Source organism: Neovison vison, chromosome 6, assembly GCF_020171115.1.
Source record: "Neovison vison isolate M4711 chromosome 6, ASM_NN_V1, whole genome shotgun sequence".
NCBI classification, from domain to species: domain Eukaryota; kingdom Metazoa; phylum Chordata; class Mammalia; order Carnivora; family Mustelidae; genus Neogale; species Neogale vison.
The window spans coordinates 222,290,983-222,309,362 of record NC_058096.1 but is presented as its reverse complement, the minus strand read 5'-3'; the positions used below and the strand labels follow the sequence as shown (position 1 = coordinate 222,309,362).

The following is an 18,380-nucleotide window of genomic DNA, read 5'->3' as shown; positions in this document are numbered from 1 at the left end:
CTTGTGACTTCCCGACTTAATTCTGGCAGGGCTGGGACTAGGGTAAGTGCCCTTCCTGGTGAGGAACTTCCTTCAGGTATAAAGTTTAAGGGGACACCAAAAATCTCTTTCCATGAAACACACTATTTTAGGACAATCTATTTTTCTGGATTGTGGTACAATATCCATAAAATTCACCATTAGAGACATTTAATCCATTCACCATGTTGTGCAGTGATCATCTCTACCTAGTTCCAGAACATTCCGTCACCCCAAAAAGAAGCTCCATCCCCATCAGCCATCCCCTCCCCAGCCCCCAGCCCCCACAAGCCCCCTTCCTGTCCGTGGAGGAGCCTGGACGTGTCACACGCGTGGACTCACACCCCGTGTGGCCTCCTGTGTCTGCTTCCCACGTCTCCCACTCCCTCTGCTTCCGGCGGAGAGACCTCCTCCGCGGGGGTGCACAGGCCAGGCTTGTCCATCCACCAGCTGATGGACACTGGGGCCGTTCCCACTTTGGGGTCCTGTGAATCCTGTGGCTGTTTGCTTCTGTCTTTGCGGGGATGAATCATTTCATTTCTCTTGGCTATACATGGAGAAGTGGGATTGCTGGGTCGCCATGGTAATTCTGCTTTCAATAGTGAGGCCCGGCTCACCTGTTTCCCGCAGGGTGGCCCGTCTCCCGCCCTACTCCGCCCCCCAGGCTGGCAGGCAGGGTTAGATTTCTCCACATCTTTGCCAACACTTGCTGTTGTCCTCTTTGTTTTTATTTATTTTTTTATTTTTAAAAAATGGTTTATTTATTTATTTATTTGACAGAGAGAGTAAAAAAGCACAAGCAGGGGGAGCCGCAGAGAGAGGGAGAAGCAGGCTCCCCTCTGAGCAGGGGGCCCAATGCCGGGCTAGATCCCAGAACCCTGAAATCACGAACTGGGCAGAAGGCAGTCGCTTAACCAAGGGAGCCACCCAGGTGCCCCGTGTTTTATTTTTATTTTTTAAAAAATAAATATAAATATTTTAAAAATATATATTTAACATATAATAGGGTATACATATAAAAATATATAAATAATATGTATAAAATAACATAAATATTTTATTTACTTATTTGTGAGAGAGAGAGAGAGAGAGAAACCAAAAGCAGGGGGAGTGGGAGAGGGAGAAGCAGGCTCCCCACTAAGCAGGAAGCTGGATGCGGGGCTTAATCCCAGGACCCCGGGATCATGATCTCAGCCAAAGGCAGATGCTTGACCAACTGAGCCACCCAGGTGCCCCTGTTGTCCTCTTTTATTTTAATTTTTTAATTTTTCTAAAGGCTTTTATTTATTTATTTGACAGACAGAGATCACAAGTAGGCAGAGAGGCAGGCAGAGAGAGGGGGAAGCAGGCTCCCCGCTGAGCAGAGAGCCTGATGCGGGGCTCGATCCCAGGACCCTGAGATCATGACCTGAGCAGATGGCAGAGGCGTAACCCACTGAGGTGCCCCTGTTGTCCTCTTAAAAGAAAATACAATAACCATTTTGGTGGGTGTAGGTAGCTCATTGCAGTTTGACTTGCCTCCGGCAATATCTGAACAATTCAAAGTTAATGAAGAAATGTCCATGATGAACAAAATTTCAAAATTTTATTTATTTTTTAAAAGATTTTAGTTAGTTAGTTATTTGGCAGAGAGAGAGTGGGGAGCAGCAGAGGGAGCGGGGGAAGCAGGCTCCCCGCTGAAGAGGCTTCACTGATAAGCCACCCAGGTGCCCCTTTAACGTTAACTAAGTACCAAAAGCAGGTAAACTGTTCAGATCCATGAGCGACCCCCTGGACCCCAGTGGGTCCAGCTTCACAAATACACCAAGAATCAAGTTGTCCCCGACTCTGTCCCCACTGGGTCATGGGATCTGCGGTCCACTCTCTGAGCCCTGCTTGTCGCTCCCGCTCTGCTCCTGGTCTGGGCCCTCTCTCCAAGAGCCTGCTTGCCTTCATTGCAGAACGGTATGTGGAAACCGAGCACCAAGAACGGGGAGCTGGGTGAGCTCAGACTTCGGGGATTTGCTGTTCCCGGACGTCTCCGGGGAGCAGAGGGGAGTTAACGGGTCCACAGGCTCCCGTTCTCCTCCCTCGACGACCTACCTGTCAATCTGTCAGGCATCTTTTGATTTTATCTGTTGTCCATCACGTGGTTAAGGACCATCTCTCCGGCCACCGGCCACTTACTGTATTATCTATTACCCGCTGGCCGTCCCTCTGTCCCTCACTGTCTGTCTTAGGAACAGCGAGTTCCCACTGATCACTGCAGTCCTACTGCACAGCCCCAGGATGACTCCTTCCCTCCTTTCCGTAGTCTCACCCCTTCTCCGGCAGGGGGACAAGGCTCCGAGGGAGAGTTTGGAACAGAGACGAGGTGGTGTCCCTCCCTGGATCCCCTCCTAGGTTTCATTACTTTCTTTCCTTTTGACCAAATAACTGATCTTGCTGTGAGATTCTCATGGAGGGAAAACTAAATGAATATTTATTCCGTCCATTTCATTATACCATGTATCGCAATGGGCCGTTTAGTGAAAAATAAAGAAACCTATAATTTTTGGCTTAAAATTTTTTTTTGACTTAAAATTTTTTTTAAAGATTTTATTTATTTATTTGAGAGAGAGACAGTGAGAGAGAGCCTGAGCAAGGAGAAGGTCAGAGAGAGAAGCAGACTCCCTGTGGAGCTGGGAGCCCGATGCGGGACTCGATCCCGGGACTCCAAGATCATGACCTGAGCCGAAGGCAGTTGTCCAACCCACTGAGCCACCCAGGCGTCCCTTGACTTAAATTTTTAAAAATGTGGAACATTTCATGCATCTGCGTGACATTCCTGGGCAAGGGCCCTGCTGATCTTCCCTGTATCAGTCCGGTGTTAGTGTGTGTGTTGCTGAAGAGAGCGCCCTGATGTACCTACAGCGAGACCCAAAGTTCTCCCTGTGGTCCCCAATGCCCCTCAGCACATGGCCCGTCCCCTCCCTGCCTTCCCCTCCTGCCTTTCTCTGCCTCGCTCACTCTGTTCCAGCCACTCGGATCCCTTCGCTGTTCCTCCAGCCCACCAGGTACAGTCCTGCCCCAGGGCCTTTGCACCAGCTGTTCCTGCTACCTGGGAGCCTCTTCCTCTTGAGATCACCTCCGGCACCCACACCTCCTCACGCAGGCTGCCGTGATCCTCCCTAAAATAGCCTGACTTGCATTCAGTCCCCTGTCTGTATATTTCTTGATAGGAACAGCTAGCTCTGTCTTGACATTTTCCTGTATGTGTTTACTTTCTCCTCCACAAGGTCAGCTCCCCAAGCGGGGGGGTTAAAGCTTTTTCATTCCCCGCACAGAGCCTGTCACACAGTAGGTGCTCAGTGAGTCTTGATCGATAGAAGATCATCTTCCTCAGGATGAGGCCTCGCAGCAAAGCAGGCTGAGTCTCGGTCAGCCTGGGCCGCCTCCCCCACCCCCCTACCCCCCCACATCCCCAGCCGTAACCGAGTGCCACGGCCCTAAACTGATTTCTCACCACTTGGAGCCTGGAGAGTCCATGATCAAGGTGCCTGTGGCCGTTGAGGTCGGTGGAAAACTCAGTCCCCAGGGGGTTCTGCCTGCAGGACACGTTTGGCAACATCTGGGGACCTCTGTGGTTGTCCCCCTGGTCAGGGCTCCTGGCACGACAGGGGTGGGGCCCTGGACGCTGTTCGGCCCTCCCGCAGCCTGGTGTGCGCCCCAGAGAGGGATCGGCGGCACTGGGGTGGGGTCCTTGGGGCTCTAGGGAGAGCCAAATGGCAACTGAGCGAAGGAGGCCGTGGGGCGGGGGCTTCTTTCCAGGAGAGTTTATGACGATGGAACTGACCTTGGCTGTGGGCTGGAGGTTGGTGGGGAGTGCTTCCCCCAAAATGAAGGGCGTGGGGGTTACGTAGGTGGCAAGTGATTGGTTGGAAGAGATGGCTCATGCCAAGGCCCAGGGGCAGCAGGAGGGCCTGGAGAGGAGTGGGCGGGGGGCCAGAGAGAGGAGGAGATGGGGTTGACAGGAGAGGAGGGGACAGGCCACTCAGGAGCTTGGACACTGCATTCTTTTGGAGGCTGCTGGGGAGCCACAGAAGGTTTTCAGGTGTCATGAGGGCAACACCGTCCCTTTGGCTTTCGAAACCTCCCTCTGGCTGCTTCCAGGGGAGCAGGACGCAGGGAGCGGGGCCATCAGGACTTCCACGGGTCCCTTCCCCCACAAAATACATTAAAGATGGTGTTTCATGACAGCATCGGAATATACACGGAAGCAACCCAGGGCGGATGTGTGATGATAGACTCATGATTACCGTCTTCATTGTTGCCTCCGATTCTGGAGGAAATGAAAGCGTTTTCATAGGCCCCTAAATTCTCATGAGCCCCGGGCACTGCCTCGTGGACCTGCTGGGCCGGCAGGAAGAGCGCCCAGAGAGCAGAGGGGAGCGGGTTGCTGGGGGGGTGGGCCACAGGGTACAGGGAAGGGGCCAGGGTCATGGAGATTCAGCGCGGTGCTGGGAGGCCCTGAGTGGCCGTCAAGAGGCAGGTGGCTGGCAGGGACAGACAGACGACAGTTGCCAGGCAGGGACAGACAGACAGAGGACAGTCCTAATGACACGTGGGGCCTGGGTCTCCTGCGTGCCGGGAGCCGCTCTCAACTTCCCCTCCGTGTGTTAATTCACTCACTAGTAACCCGTTTTGCACATGAGAGCAGTAGAGGCTCGGGGAGAGTGTGGCCCAGCTGGGGGCCACCCCACCTGGTTGGGGGCGGTGGGGGGCACCGAAGCCTCTAGGGCAGCTGCCACCAGCCCGGCTGCCCTTGACAATGACTGGGCTTTGTTTTCGTGCCTCCGCCTTTCCCTGGAGCTTCTGGGGGCACCCTCGGGAGCCAGGCGTAGGCAGGGCCGGGAGCTGCTCTTGGGGTGCTTAAGAGCCTTTAAAAGGTGTTCCCAGCATTTCCCCGGGGCTGTGGGGTAATTAGGCACAGCGATTAGGAGGCTGCTGCCAGGGGCCTGGTCTCTGGGTACCTATGGGGACATGCGGGGATTGCGGGGAGCAGGAGGCGTGGCTGCCCACCTGCCCTGCCCTCCAAAGGGCCTTTCTGCCTCCCCAAAGACACCACGGGCAAGGGCCACCCGCAGCTTTGCGACTGGTGGGTTGTGTGGCTCTGGATAAGGGTCTGTCCCTCTCTGGGCTTCTTTCTCAGCTATCTAGTGGGTGAGAAGCCAGTGCCTCTCCCGCAGGACCCAGTGCCCCAGTCCTGGCTCCCTGGTGCCCAGATGCCCTCCACCCACCCCCAGCCCGTGAACACGCCCTCCATCGTAAGTGCCCACGTAAGTGCCCGCAGTGTTGTTCCAAGTGCTCGAGGTGGGCACAGTCTTCTCTCCCATTCTGCAGCTGAGGAAACCGAGACCCAGAGGCCCAGAGAATTTGACTCACGGGCCGCAGAGCACGCGACTGGTAAATGGAAGAGTCAGGATTAGAACCTCAGTTACTGTGCCAGGCCCACCAGCCTCTGATGCCTGTGGAGCATGGTCAGCCGTACACGCGCTGTGTCGTGAATTGTGTCCCCCACCACGGGCTTATGTGGAAGCCCTGCCCCCGGGCGGCTGGTACTTGGAGGTCGGGCCTTTGAGAGGTGCTGAGGTTCAGATGAGGGCATGAGGCTGGGGACCGGTGGCGATTAGCGCCCTGGGAAGGGGATGAGGGACCCCTCCATGTGAGCACACAGCGAAAAGGCAACGGCCCTCCGGGCTCCTTGTCCTCCAGAACCAAGAGGAAACAGATGTTGGTTGTTTAAACCACCCAGCCTGGGTTATGCTGGCCAGCAAACTAAGACAACAAGTTATCTGATTTAATCCCCAGAATAGCCCCAGGAGCGCATGGTTACAGTTGAGGAGGCCCAGCAGCTCAGAGAGGGCAAGACGCCTCCGTAAGGTCACACAGCCAGGAACTGACAGAGGCGAGGTTCCCACGCCAGTCGGCCTCGTTCTCCGTCCCATTGTGTACCCCCCCACCCCCACCCCGCGACCTTCCCCAGGGCCCTGCGACCATTCCCGGGAGGCAGGTAGCGCCATGGTTAATAGACTGGTGGGAAATCCTCCCTCTGGCACTGTTTTTTCTTTCTTTTCTTTAAAAAAAAAAAAAAATTATTTTTAAGTCACTTCTACCCTTAACATGGGGGTCCAACTCACAACCCCGAGATCAAGAGTCACCCACTCTTCCGACCACGCCGCCCGGCGCCCGTCCCGCGGGCCTTCTGTCTGCCCAGCGAGTGGGCCCCAGTCTCCCCTCTGCTAAACGGGAGTCATCCCCGTAGCTCCGGAACGTCGCGGGATGGAACGAAATAAGCCTGAGGGTCCCTTAGCTGGGGTTAGACCCACGGCAGGAGCACTTGGGCTGCTGTTCTCTCTGACACTCAGTTTCTCCTTCTATAAAATGGGCGTGTTGTCGGGCCTTATCTGAGTGGAGACTTGAGGTGATGGCAGTTCAGTGCTCAGAACACGGTCTGGTTCCGGGGCGCGCAAAATAGAGAAGAATTCCAACACATGGGTCCAAACGCACGCGTGTCTGCCACTCCGGGACGCCACAGCCACACGCACACGTGGACCCCTGCTGCCCAGGGGCGAACGTCCGCTTTCTGTCTGCTTGGGTCCCCACAGCCCTCCCCCCACCGCCGGCTGTTAGCCCTTAAACGTCCATGAATGGCAATGACAAGAAATTAAGAACTCAGGGGCGCCTGCGGGGCTCAGTCGCTAAGCATCTACCTGCAGCTCAGGTCAGGATCCCGGGGTCCTGGGATGGAGTCCTGTGTCCAGCTCCCCGCTCAGCAGAGTGTCTGCTTCTCTCTCGTGCTCCTCCCCGCTGCTCCTGCTCTCTGTCTCTCTGTCCCTCTGTCTCTCTCTGTCTCAAATAAATAAAATCTTAAAAAGAAAAAAAAAGAAATTAAAAGCTCAGTTCCTCAGTTGCCCTGGCCACATTGCAAGGGCTTGGCGGACACAAGAGCCCAGCATGTGGGACAGACAGCCTGGAGCTGGATTATTTCCATCCAGGGAGAAAAGTTGGGGCAGCGGGGCGGGGAGACCCTCCCCAGGTCAGGCCGCGCAGGCGGCGTGTGCATGACTGTCCACACGGGGGCAGCGTGGCACAGCGACCGGAGCCTCCCGGTCTGGCGCAAGCCTGGTCCGGGGGCTCCATGCTGCAGGCAGTCTGGTCCCCGGGACTCCCCTCTGCACTTGGACCCTGGGGCTGGACATCCCCTTGGGCCCTGGGGTGGGCATTGGGGAGGGCCGAGCATCGTCCGCCCCCCCACCGGATGCCTGGAGCACCCCAGTCGTGATGACCGTGGATGTTCCTGGACACGGTGGCCCCAGAGTCCCCAGCGGGCAGAATCAGGAGGTCAGAAGGTCACCAACATCGCTGACTGTCTCTGCAGAGAATCACCATTTGAGTGAGTCACCCCATCAGACGCGGGAGGATTAAGTTCTTCAAGAAGAAGCTGGGGGGCGGGGAGCCTCCAAGCTGTTCTCGGCCAGGCCCTCTCCACTCAGTTAAAAATGTGTTCACGCAGGGGCACCGGGTGGCTCAGTTGGTTAAGCGGCTGCCTTCGGCTCTGGTCATGATCCTGGAGTCCCGGATCGAGTACCGCATCGAGTCCCACATCGGGTCCTGCATTGGGTCCCAGCTCCCTGGGGAGTCTGCTTCTCCCTCTGACCTTCTCCCCTCTCGTGCTCTCTCTCTTTCTCTCTCTCTCTCTCAAATAAATCAAATCTTTTAAAAATGTGCACACACATATATACACGCCTATGGGCACTCACGCGGGGCGTACATTTCAGCACATGGGTCACCCCAGGAAGAGTTACAGGAGACGCCGCTGGCCCTGGTGATGCTCGACGCCCTGTGGGTGCTTTCTCGTCTATGTCATTTCAAAGAGAAATGGTGGCTCTCGACTCACGACGTATATCCCCTGACCAGCAGATGGACAAAAACGACGTACGGCTCGGCGTACAGGCTGGGACCCCAACGGGGAGCCCAGGCCGGAAGCTCTCTGACTGCAGGAGAGGCCGGCGTGATGGGGCGACCGCGTGGACATGTCTTGCACGCTGGCTGCCCCGTGACCCATTCGTGAGGCTCGACAGCAAGTCGGGCTAACCCGGTTAAAATGCACGCGAAGAACTTTCCTCCAGAGGGATTACTCACGTCCGAGAAGCACACGAGAAGATGTTCACTACCATGAGTCCTCACGCTAGTGATCCCACCTCGTACCCACTAGGGCAGCTAGAGAAATAGTAATAATAGTAATATAATAAAAAACAGAAAGGATGAAGGGTTGGTGAGGACCCAGAGTCCCGGGGATGGAAAACCACGCGGCGCTGGGGAAAACTGTCTGGTGGTCGGTCTCTCGAAAGAGTAAACAGAGTTGACGGTCTGACCCGGCAGCTCCGGTCCGGGCATCTACCCACAAGAAAGCGGGGACTTGAAGACATATTTGCACACCTGTGTTCACCACAGCATGACTCACAACAGCCGAGAGGCGGAAGCAAACCATGTTTCCGTCGACAGGTAGATGGACACACACGGCGGGTGCATCCCACGCAGGTCCAGCCTCAGAAAGGGACCCTGACCCCTGCCATGACGTGGAGGGACCTCAAGGACACGGGCTCAGCGAGAGCAGCCAGGCCCAGAAGGTCTCATCCCGCAGGACCCCACTCCCGGGAGGGCCCCAGAGGAGTGTCGTCCACACAGACAGCAGAGGGTGGGAGCCAGGACTGGGGCAGTCTGTGCTTTGTGGGGACAGAGTCTCCGTGTGGGGGGATGGAAAGTTCTGGAGACGGAGGGTGGGGGTGGTCACAGGACGGTGTGAGGGAGCTTCCCGCCGCTGAGCTGTGCACTTAGAGATGGTTAAAGTGGTAAGTTTTGGTGTTTTGTTTTGTTTTTTTAAAGATTTTATTTTATTTATTTGTCAGAGAGAGAGAGAGAGCAAGAGCGGGAACACAGCAGGGGGAGAGAGAGAGGGAGAAGCAGGCCTTCTGCCGAGCAAGGAGCCCTATGCTGGGTCATCCCAGAATCCTGGGATCATGACCAGAGCCCAAGGCAGATGCCTAACGACTGAGCCCCCCAGGCGCCCCTAAAGTGGTAAGTTTTATGTTATGTATATTTTACTATAACTTAACAGTATTAAGAAAAACTATCACAAAGAAGAAGCCCAAACCCTTCTTGGGTAGGGGAAAAGAGCTGTGTAGGACTCGGGCTGGTTCGAGGGAGGGGCTGGGGTTGGGGTGCGGCTGGGGCGCGGCTGGAGAGGGGTGCCGGCGGGGCAAGGACTTTGCCTGGGCTTCTGGCTGCCAGATGGACTACGGGGGACCCGGTTAAATGAGCAAGGGATGTTCTTACTCGAAAGCATTATTCACTGCTTATCTGGAGTCGCCCTGTAACTAGGCGTCCAGTAGATTTTCCAGGCTCAGTCCAGCGGTGCTCCCGAGGCTGCACTGCGCCCACCCCTGCGCCCACTCCGCGGGAGCCCCTCGCGGGCCTAATTCTCGGGCAAGAAGGGAAGACCGGCCGCCGCCCGCGGCGGTCCGCAGGACGAGATGCGGCTGTGGGGAAGGCGACCGGCGGGAGAGCTCCAGGGAAGCTTGCGGCACCTGCCTGCCCAGGGCGCAAGCGTCTGTCCTTATCTGCGCGCCGCCCCGCCCGCGCGTGAACCTGGGTGACTTGTAGGGGTCACAGATAAGGAGTCCTAAGGAAGCCCAGCACCAAACGCCTTTGCAGTCACACCCTGGAGAGCTCCCAGGCCGGCCAGCTGGCTGGGGACGGATGCCGGGCCAGGCCCATGTCCCCCCTCCGTGCCTCAGTTTCCCTCCCTGGAGAATGGGGCAGGGCCAGACGACTGTGCTCTGCGATGAGCCACGGTTATCCCGGAAGCGCAGTGTTGATTCTGATGCACACGGCGGTGGGAGGTTGGTGGGTGCTTAGCAATTGTTTTGGGGCGTCCCATAGCCAGACAAGAGGTAAGTAGGGTCCGTGCTTGTGATTGGCGGCCAAGTCCAGCCGCTGCCCACACAGAATAAGTGAGTGTGGAAGAAGGGCTCCAGAAGGAGGTTTGGGGTGTGCTTCCGATGAGCCTCTGGTCCCAACACTTCATCAGCCCATCGATATGGAACCTTGGGTCATGTGTGCGTCTGTTTCAAGAGTCCCTATTTAATGTGGGTTGTGCGTTCTTAACCCTGAACCCGCGGCCAACAGCGCGGTTGCTCTCCATGAATGGAGCTTGTCCTAGGGTGGCACTTTCTCTGTAAGACAAGTCACAGCCTTCTGGAGCTTAGGGACACCAGCTAGCATGGGAGCAAAATCATCCACAAAAAGCACAAAAAGGCAAACAGTGTGGCACTCAGCACCATGAAAAGGAGGCTGGTTTACAGTCTGAACTGGAAAAACAAGGTGGCAGGGGTGCCTGGGGGGCTCTGCAGGTGAAGCGCCTGCCTTCAGCTCAGGTCATGATCCTGAGGTCCTGGGATAGAGTCTGGCATCCGCTCCCTGCTTGGCGGGGATTCTGCTTCTCCCTCTGCCTGCCGCTCCCCCTGCTTGTGCTCTCTCTCTTTCTCTGACAAATAAATAAATAAAATCTTAAAAAAAAAAAAAGAAAAAGAAAGAAAAAAAGAAAAAGAAAAAAGCAAGAAGGCAGAGTGTCACCTTTGCCCACCCCAGGTAGGAATATGCACGTGGGGCAGCTGCTGCTCTTTGCCTCTCTGTGCACACCTGCAGGTGACTGAGAAGTGCCTTGAGTAGTGATTTTAGGGCTGCCAATAAAAGGTAGTGAGTAGGCAAATTTGCAAGCATACAATATATGAATAATGAGGACCAGCTCTGTATACATTTATTTCCAATGATGTGTTCTCCAGTTCTGTTCACTGAGACAGCCTTGGGAGAGATACTCCAGGACCAATGAGCACCCTTAGTACCCAGAAGTTGGGCTCTAAATACCGCCCTCCTACAAAAGGATCCTAGATTAAATTAATCGTGTCCTTTTTTTTTTTTTTTTTTGAAGATTTTACTTGTTAGTGAGTAAGCAGGAGGCAGGGAGAGGCAGAGGATCCCAAGCAGACTCCATGCCAGCGTGGAGCCCGATGTGCCACCCCTGAGGCTGGAGAGATTCCACGGAAAGAATGAAACAATTGTCAGAAGGAGACTGGCAAAGATGATGCAGAGGTGTGTACATTCAAGTTGGGGTTTTGAAGGGTAAATAGAAGTTCGCCACTTCTAGCTATGGAGAAACCCTAGTCAGTCACAGATGCTCCCAGCTCTGCAGGGTGGGGGCTGGAGCAGAGGGTGGGACTTGGGGCTGGGATCCTCAGGAGCGGAAGATTGGGTTCTGTGTGCAGGGGTAGGGAGGGAAGCCTGCCTGGAGGAGAAGATGTGGAAAAGGAGCTATTGGATGTTGGCAAAGCAGGAAGGGTGAAGGGGATGTTCCCGGCAGATGGAATAGCATATGCAAATGCTCAAAGTATGAGCCTGTATGGAGAGTTTGTGGGGACTGTAGTAAGTTCAGTCTAATTGAGAGGAAAGAGGCTAGGAGGGGAGTTTCTGGGGGATGCTAGGGTGGTAACATTCTCTGGAGCTTGGTCATGCAGGACTGAGGTGGAGGGAGGGTCTGGGGTTTAGGGAGTCCATGGGGAGGGGATAAGTTTCTGCCAAGCTTTTGAGCCGAGGTTTTGAAGGATGAGTAGGAGTTTGCTAGTCCCTCTGAGCAGCCTCTGAACTAGGGAGGAAGTTTGTGTGGAAAGATCCAGGATAGAAAGGGACCCAGGTGGGGTCCGGTAGGGGCAGGCAGGGCTCTGCTTGCAAGAGTCAGGGGACACATCCCTTCCTGCCGTGCCTCCTTCCCGATACTGGCCCAGAATTGAGAGCTGGGGACATGAAAAGGACAAAGCTCTGGTCTTTGTCCTCCAGGAATTTGCCTGGAAATGGTCGTTGAAGTTTCCCCAGGAGGCAAATTGAGGGAGGAGGGGTCAGTGTGAACCAGGTCCTGGGGTGACAGCTGTACCGCTGACATTATGAGTGGTTACAATCACGATCATTATTATTATTGGAACAGAAACAACACTTGCAGCCTGTTTACTGTGGACCAGGCCTTGTTTTAAGCGTTTTGCATAAATTAAATCTCCTGAGATAGGTAACTGCTCTGTTTTACCAAAAAGGAAATGGAGAGAGATTGAGGTCTCAAGGTCATGGCTCAAGGTCATGGAGCTGAGATGTGGGTCCAGAAACTGTGGCTGCAGAATCCGGGCCATTACTGACCAGTCCACTTCCCGTCGTGCCCAGGTCTCGTCCTGGTCCAGCCTCATCCTCACCAGCCTGTACCAGCAGCGGAGTCTATCCTGATCCCACTCTCCGCCACCATGGTGTCCATCTTCCCTGCAGCAGCAGCAGCCACCAGAGGGCGCCTGTGGGCCTCTGACTCCGGTTCCACCCTTCTGTGTCTACAGCCCTCCAGGGCTCCCACCCCCTTGGGTGAAAGCCAAACCCTCCCTGAGGCTCCCAAGACCCTACAGGACTTACCTGGGCCCCTCCCTGCCCTCCCCTCCTACTTCTCTCCCCCTTGTTCACTGTGCTCCACCCACAGGGGCCCCCTCACGCTTTCTCCAACACTCCAGGTCCAGTCCTGCCCCAGGACCTTTGCACTGGCTCTTTCTGCTACTAGAATGCTCTTCTGCTAGATATACTCGTGCCTTGCTTGCTTCCTCAGAGAACCCTTCCCTAATCCCAAGGATAGACTGTGTCCAAGGATAGACTGTATTTTTAATTATTTATGTTTATTATCTGTGTGTCTCCACTAAGAAAGCCAGCCCCTGGGCGCCTGGGTGGCTCAGTCATTAAGCGTCTGCCTTCGACTCGGGTCATAATCTCAGGGTCCTAAGATTGAGCCCAGGATCGGGTTCCCTGCTCCAAGAGAAGCCTGCTTCTCCCTCTCCCACTCCCCCTGCCTGTGTGCCCTCTCTCGCTGTGTCTCTCTCTGTCAAATAAATAAATGAATAAAATCTTAAAAGGAGAGCGAGAGAAAGCAAGCCAGCTCCCTGAGGGCCTGGATTTGTGTCCCCAGCACCCAGCTCACAGCAGGTGCTTAATAAATGATGGTAGAATTAAAAACCGGCTCCACTCTGTTCATCCAGCCCATCGTAATGGTAATCGTGAGCATTTATTGCCTTCTGTGTGTGAGGCCGTGTGGGAGGTTTTCTTTTCACCACTGATTTGTATATGTATCTGTTTTTAAGCTATTGTTTAATATAGCTTACGGACCATAAAATTCACCATTTTATTTTATTTTTAAAGATTTTATTTATTTGTCAGAGAGAGAGAGAGAGAGCACGTGCCTGAACAAGCGGGGGGGAGGGGCAGGCAGAGGGAGAAGCAGGCTCCCTGCTGAGCAAGGAGCCCATCTCAGGACCCCGGGATCCCGACCTGAGCTGAAGGCAGCCAGTTCACCAATGGAGCCCCCAAGCTGTTCCAAAATTCACCATTTTAAATAGTACAATTCAGTGGGTTTTGGTATATTTACTATGTTGTGCAACCATTACCAATAATTCCAGCACATTCTATCGCCTGAAAAAGCAGCCCCGTCCGCATTAGCCATCCCCTCCCCAGCCCCTGGCCGCCACGAACCCCCTTCCCGTCCATGGAGGAGCCCGGTCTGGGCGTGTCACGGGCGTCGTGGGCTCGGGGTCCGTCCCTGGGGCCGTGCGTGGGGGCCTCGCTCCTGCTCCCAGCAGAGGGGGCGTGCCCACGCACGGGGAACTCAGTGTTGAGGTGCTCACCCTTTGCTGGACACTTGGGGCCCATATGAATCGCATTGTTGGGGACACACGTGTGCACAATTCTGTTTGCTTTCGACCCTTGCCGATAGATGCCTAGAGCCAGCGTTGCTGGTGGGACGCTAATCGCGCATTACTCCTGCAGATCGACCGAATTGTTTCCCCCGTGAGCTCACCTTTTTCCAGCCCCACCAGCAGGTGCACAAGGACTCGGTTTCTCCACGTCCTCGTCAGCACTTGGCGCTATCTGTCTTTTTGATTATAGCTCCCCTGGGGGGTGTGGAATGGTGTCTCAGTGCGGTCCTGATTTTTATTTCCCTGATAACAAATGATATTGGGTATCATTTTTTTTTTAATCACACAAACCAGCATTTATGGGGTGTTTACAGGGGGCAGAGCTCCTTTTCACGTGCTTATCTGTAGGTGGAAATTCTTATCACCCCCCCCCCACCCCCTGCAATGCTAACAGAAGAAGAAACAGACTCTGAGAAGGACAGCCGCTTCCCGAGTGTCCCACAGCCCGCAGGGATGGGACGGACAGTCTGACTCTCATTCGCTGACCACTTAACGTGGGACTGCCCTGAGGATCCTTGGGCAAGTGTTTGTAGGGACAGATGTGTTTACATCTGTCGCTGGCAAATTGAGGAACGAACCAGTTCGATCCCTTGATAGGTCAGGGGTCCACCTTTTGAGATCCTACCCAGCCGTTTCCCACGTGGCTCTACCACCTTGCACGTCTGCCCGCTGCCGATGGGATTTCCCGTTCCCTCCTATTCTCTGCGGCGCTTAGGATGGTCTCGGCCTTTTGGAAAGGGCAGGGGTTTTTTCTTCTCCAGAGAAAGTGGAGAGCATGCACTTTGCGGCTTAGCCTTTCTGGGAGGTGGCATCTCATTGTGGTTTTAATTTGCTTTTTCCTAAGTGCCCCTGGGCCCTCTGAATGTCTTTCTTTGTTAAAGAGCACAAACTCAGGTTTACGGAGCTGTGCAGGTGCCCTGCGTGCCTGGCACGGCCCCGGCCCAGGGTTGGGTGCTGGGAGCACCCACAGACGCAGCACCCCTCAGTGTTTAGTTCAGTCTTTATTTCAGGCATTATCTTTGGTGGGGGGGGGGAGAGAAAAAGTAAACAAAGCAGTAGTCTCCATGATAGCGGGTTGGGGACGCTGCCGAGGGCACGGCAGGACAAGGATACCAGGCTCCCGCAGGCTCCTCAGATACCAAGTGTCCACGTGATCCGGATGATTTCGTTCATAGAAAGTCAGCATCGAGCCCTGGAGAAGGTCAGGCACTGGGGTGCGGGAACACCTGTCGCCCAATCCCAGGGCTGGCACAGGGAGCCTGGGGGGCCCCAGCAAACTGCCTGCCCCCGCCTGGGCCCCCTCACCTTTGCTCCGTGCCAGGAGACGGCCTGCTCCCCAGCCTCTGGACCCCTCATAAAATTGAACTCCTCAAGGCATGAGAGGCCAACTTCCAAGGACAGATGAGGCCAGGAGGCTGCAGGGAGCCCGGAAGGCAGGGCCTCGCAGCCATCAAGGTGGGGCAGCCTCGGACTTTGTCTCCCTGGGCCTCTGGGTGGGGAAGCCAAAGTCAGCATTTAGCCACTGGCTGGGCCCTGGGCCGGTTCACCATCTCTCCGCAGACCTTGTTTCCGTATCTTACCCATCGGGGCCTTCCTGGTGCCTGCCCAGCTCCTGGCCCCGTGGTAGGCATGCAGCAAGTGGATGAGAAGGAGGAGACACCCCCCAGTCCCCCAAGCCCCCCCAGCCCCTGTGGATCTGCTCCCTGCCGCCTCTCCCACTTCCTCCTCCCAGTGTCCAGGGCAGAGCTGAGGCGGGAGAGGGTGGCGTGAATGAAAATGCAACGGCTCTCCCTGCCCATGTTGCCACAGCCCCATGCTCCTGCCTGCTCCTGCCTCAGGATTCTTGTAAACACGTAAGCATCTATTAAGCACCTACTGTGTACTCTCCAAGTACCACCTCTTCGGACATTTTCTTGTTTCTGCAGCTTTATAAAGGTGTAACTGACGTGCAATGATTTGCTCATGTGTAAGAGCCACCGTCAGTGGGGTTCCGCCCTGTGTCGACTCCCGTGCCACCACTGGCATAGTCAAAACGGGGAAAACACTTGCATCACCCTAGAACGTTCCCTTGTGCCCCTGCCCGTCCCCATTCCCATCCCCAGGCAACCAGAAACCTGCTTTTAGTCAGTGTGGATTTCCGTAGTGAAATCCACATTTTTCCAGAATTTTGTTTTATTTTTTTAATTTCAAGATTTTATTTTTACTTAATTATTTATTTGATAGAGGGAGACAGAGAGTGTACCAGCAGGGGGAGCGGCAGGCAGAGGGAGAAGCAGACTCCCCACTGAGCAGGAAGCCCGATGCGGGGCTCTATCCCAGGACCCTGGGATCAGGACCTGAGCCAAAGGCAGACGCTTCACCGACGGAGCCCCCCAGGAGCCCCCCGGAACCCAGAAATATTTGGTCACCCAATCGTTGAAGTCCTATCTTTCATAGTTGTTTCAGAAGTAAATCACTACATTCAATCCACATCGTAGCTGGGCAGGCTGGGGGGAGAGGGGTTGGCCATGAATACCGGGAAGCGGGTCTCCCTGTGGGTCAGTCTAGAGGTTATCTACCACCATCCCTTAGGACTGATACATTGAAGCAAACATTAAACTTCTACTACTCAAGAACCTCCTCCTTGGTTATTTACTGTAGCTCTCTCAGCAAGAGCTAATATTATGCCCCACTTGGCAGGTGGGGACACAGGCCTGGGAAAGGTGAGCCGGCCACCTACAGACGGACCCAGAGTAAGCAGCAAAAGGAGTCTGTGGGGGGCGCCTGGGTGGCTCAGTGGGTTAAGCCGCTGCCTTCGGCTCAGGTCATGATCTCAGGGTCCTGGGATCGAGTCCCGCATTGGGCTCTCTGCTCAGCAGGGAGCCTGCTTCCCTCTCTCTCTCTCTGCCTGCCTCTCTGTCTACTTGTAATCTCTCTCTGTCAAATAAATAAATAAAATCTTTAAAAAAAAAAAAAAAGGAGTCTGTGGTGAGGTTTAGGCCCTGGACAAGGAGGAGGCCGACCGCAGCAAGACCAGGAGCACAGAAGGGAAGAAAGTACAGTGATTACTTCTTTTCCAGAGAAAGAGAAGCATGCAAGACAGCTGGGCTCCTTCTCTGGTTTCGGGAATGTTCACAGAGCACAAATACGGAGTATTTGCCAGGTGCCGTGTTAGGGCCGGGGACACCGCAGAGAAGGAGATGGACAAAGTCCCCTGCATGCGTGGGACTTGCACGAGGGGTGAGGGGTTCTGTTTGCCTCCCTCCATCTTGGACCTGGTGCTCGGGGGTGTCGCTGCAGAGGGGCAGAGGACCCCTTCGTGACCTGGACCCTCACAGTCGCTGCCCTCTTGGAGCTCATGGCCTGCTGGTCACTAAGAACGGCCCTCAACACGTGGAGCTTCTGTTTGTGGGGGGGGAGTCCCACGCCCCCACCCCCCGTGCCCTGGCTGTGTGTCCAGCAAGGGGCAGATGCAAGCCCCAGAGATGAAAGCTTCAAGGAGCGAATCTTCGCACACCCCCGCTCAACTAATAAATGGAGACTTTGACCCTCCTCTTACCTCCTATCTCAAGATAGGCAAGAACAGCAGGTGCAGCCCGGAAGGTGTGTGATGGGGTCTGGGCACGGCCAGGTGTGGGGGGGTGTCCCACCGGGTCAGGGCTGGGAGAGGGGCCATAGCAGAGAACAGTGCCCAGGGGAACCTCAGCTTATTTGTCTGTAGAATGGGTTTGCTGTCCTAGGAACACTGCAGGCTCTCTTATTCTCTTTCCGTCATTCAAAACGCATTGATTGAGCACCTTCTCTGTGCCTTCTCTGTGTCTGAACCTTGCTCTAGGTCGCTTTCTGTGCGAGGCCAGATGGCAAGTGGTTTAGGGCTGTTGAAACCGCACGGCTGGGCGGGTACCGGGTGAAAGCCTCGGGCTCCGTGTGCACAGGGAAGGGCTTGGCGACGTTCCAATAAAATCAGCCGGGTAGTAGGGCTGGTTTAAAGGGCTTAAAGCGGGGCTTGGTATAAAGTAGGCACCTCATTAATGCTTGTTCCCCGCCTGGAACCCAGCAGGCACTGCACTAATGCCTGGCCCATGCAGGGTTTACAGTAGGCACTCCCTAAGGCTTTGGCCGTGTCTGGTAGTTCACTCCTTAACGCCTGGGCCACATCTGGTATATAGCAGGTGCTGCATTAATGCTGGACTCTGGCCCGGTATACAGGAGGCGTTCCCTTAATGCTTAACGGACAAGAGGAAGGTTCATTTCCGGTCTGGCCATGCCAGGGCGCCTCCCCGGAGACCTTGAGGGCTGATGCCCCAGCGCCTCCCGGGGGAGGGAAGTGCGAGGTCCCCCGGTCCCGCTACTGCCGCGGCGGGGTCCACACCTCTCGGTCCGGGGCCGAGGGACCCGAGCGGGGCCGAGCGGAGCCGAGCGCCGCCGAGCCGGCCCGCCGAGTCCGCCACATTCCCACAATCCCGGGCGGCCCCGCCCGGCTCCCGGCTGCGCGTCCCCCTTCCCACGTCGGCGCAACCTAACCCGCGGGCGCGC

The 18,380-nt window shown here is 55.4% G+C and overlaps 1 non-coding gene across 1 annotated transcript; it reads right to left on the bottom strand.

The window, feature by feature from the left end:
- Nucleotides 1-2,787: 2,787 nt before the first annotated feature.
- LOC122911026 lies at nt 2,788-2,894 on the bottom strand. The gene has a single exon (XR_006385365.1). It is a non-coding gene; the product is annotated as a U6 spliceosomal RNA (small nuclear RNA).
- Between the last annotated feature and the right edge of the window lie 15,486 nt (nt 2,895-18,380).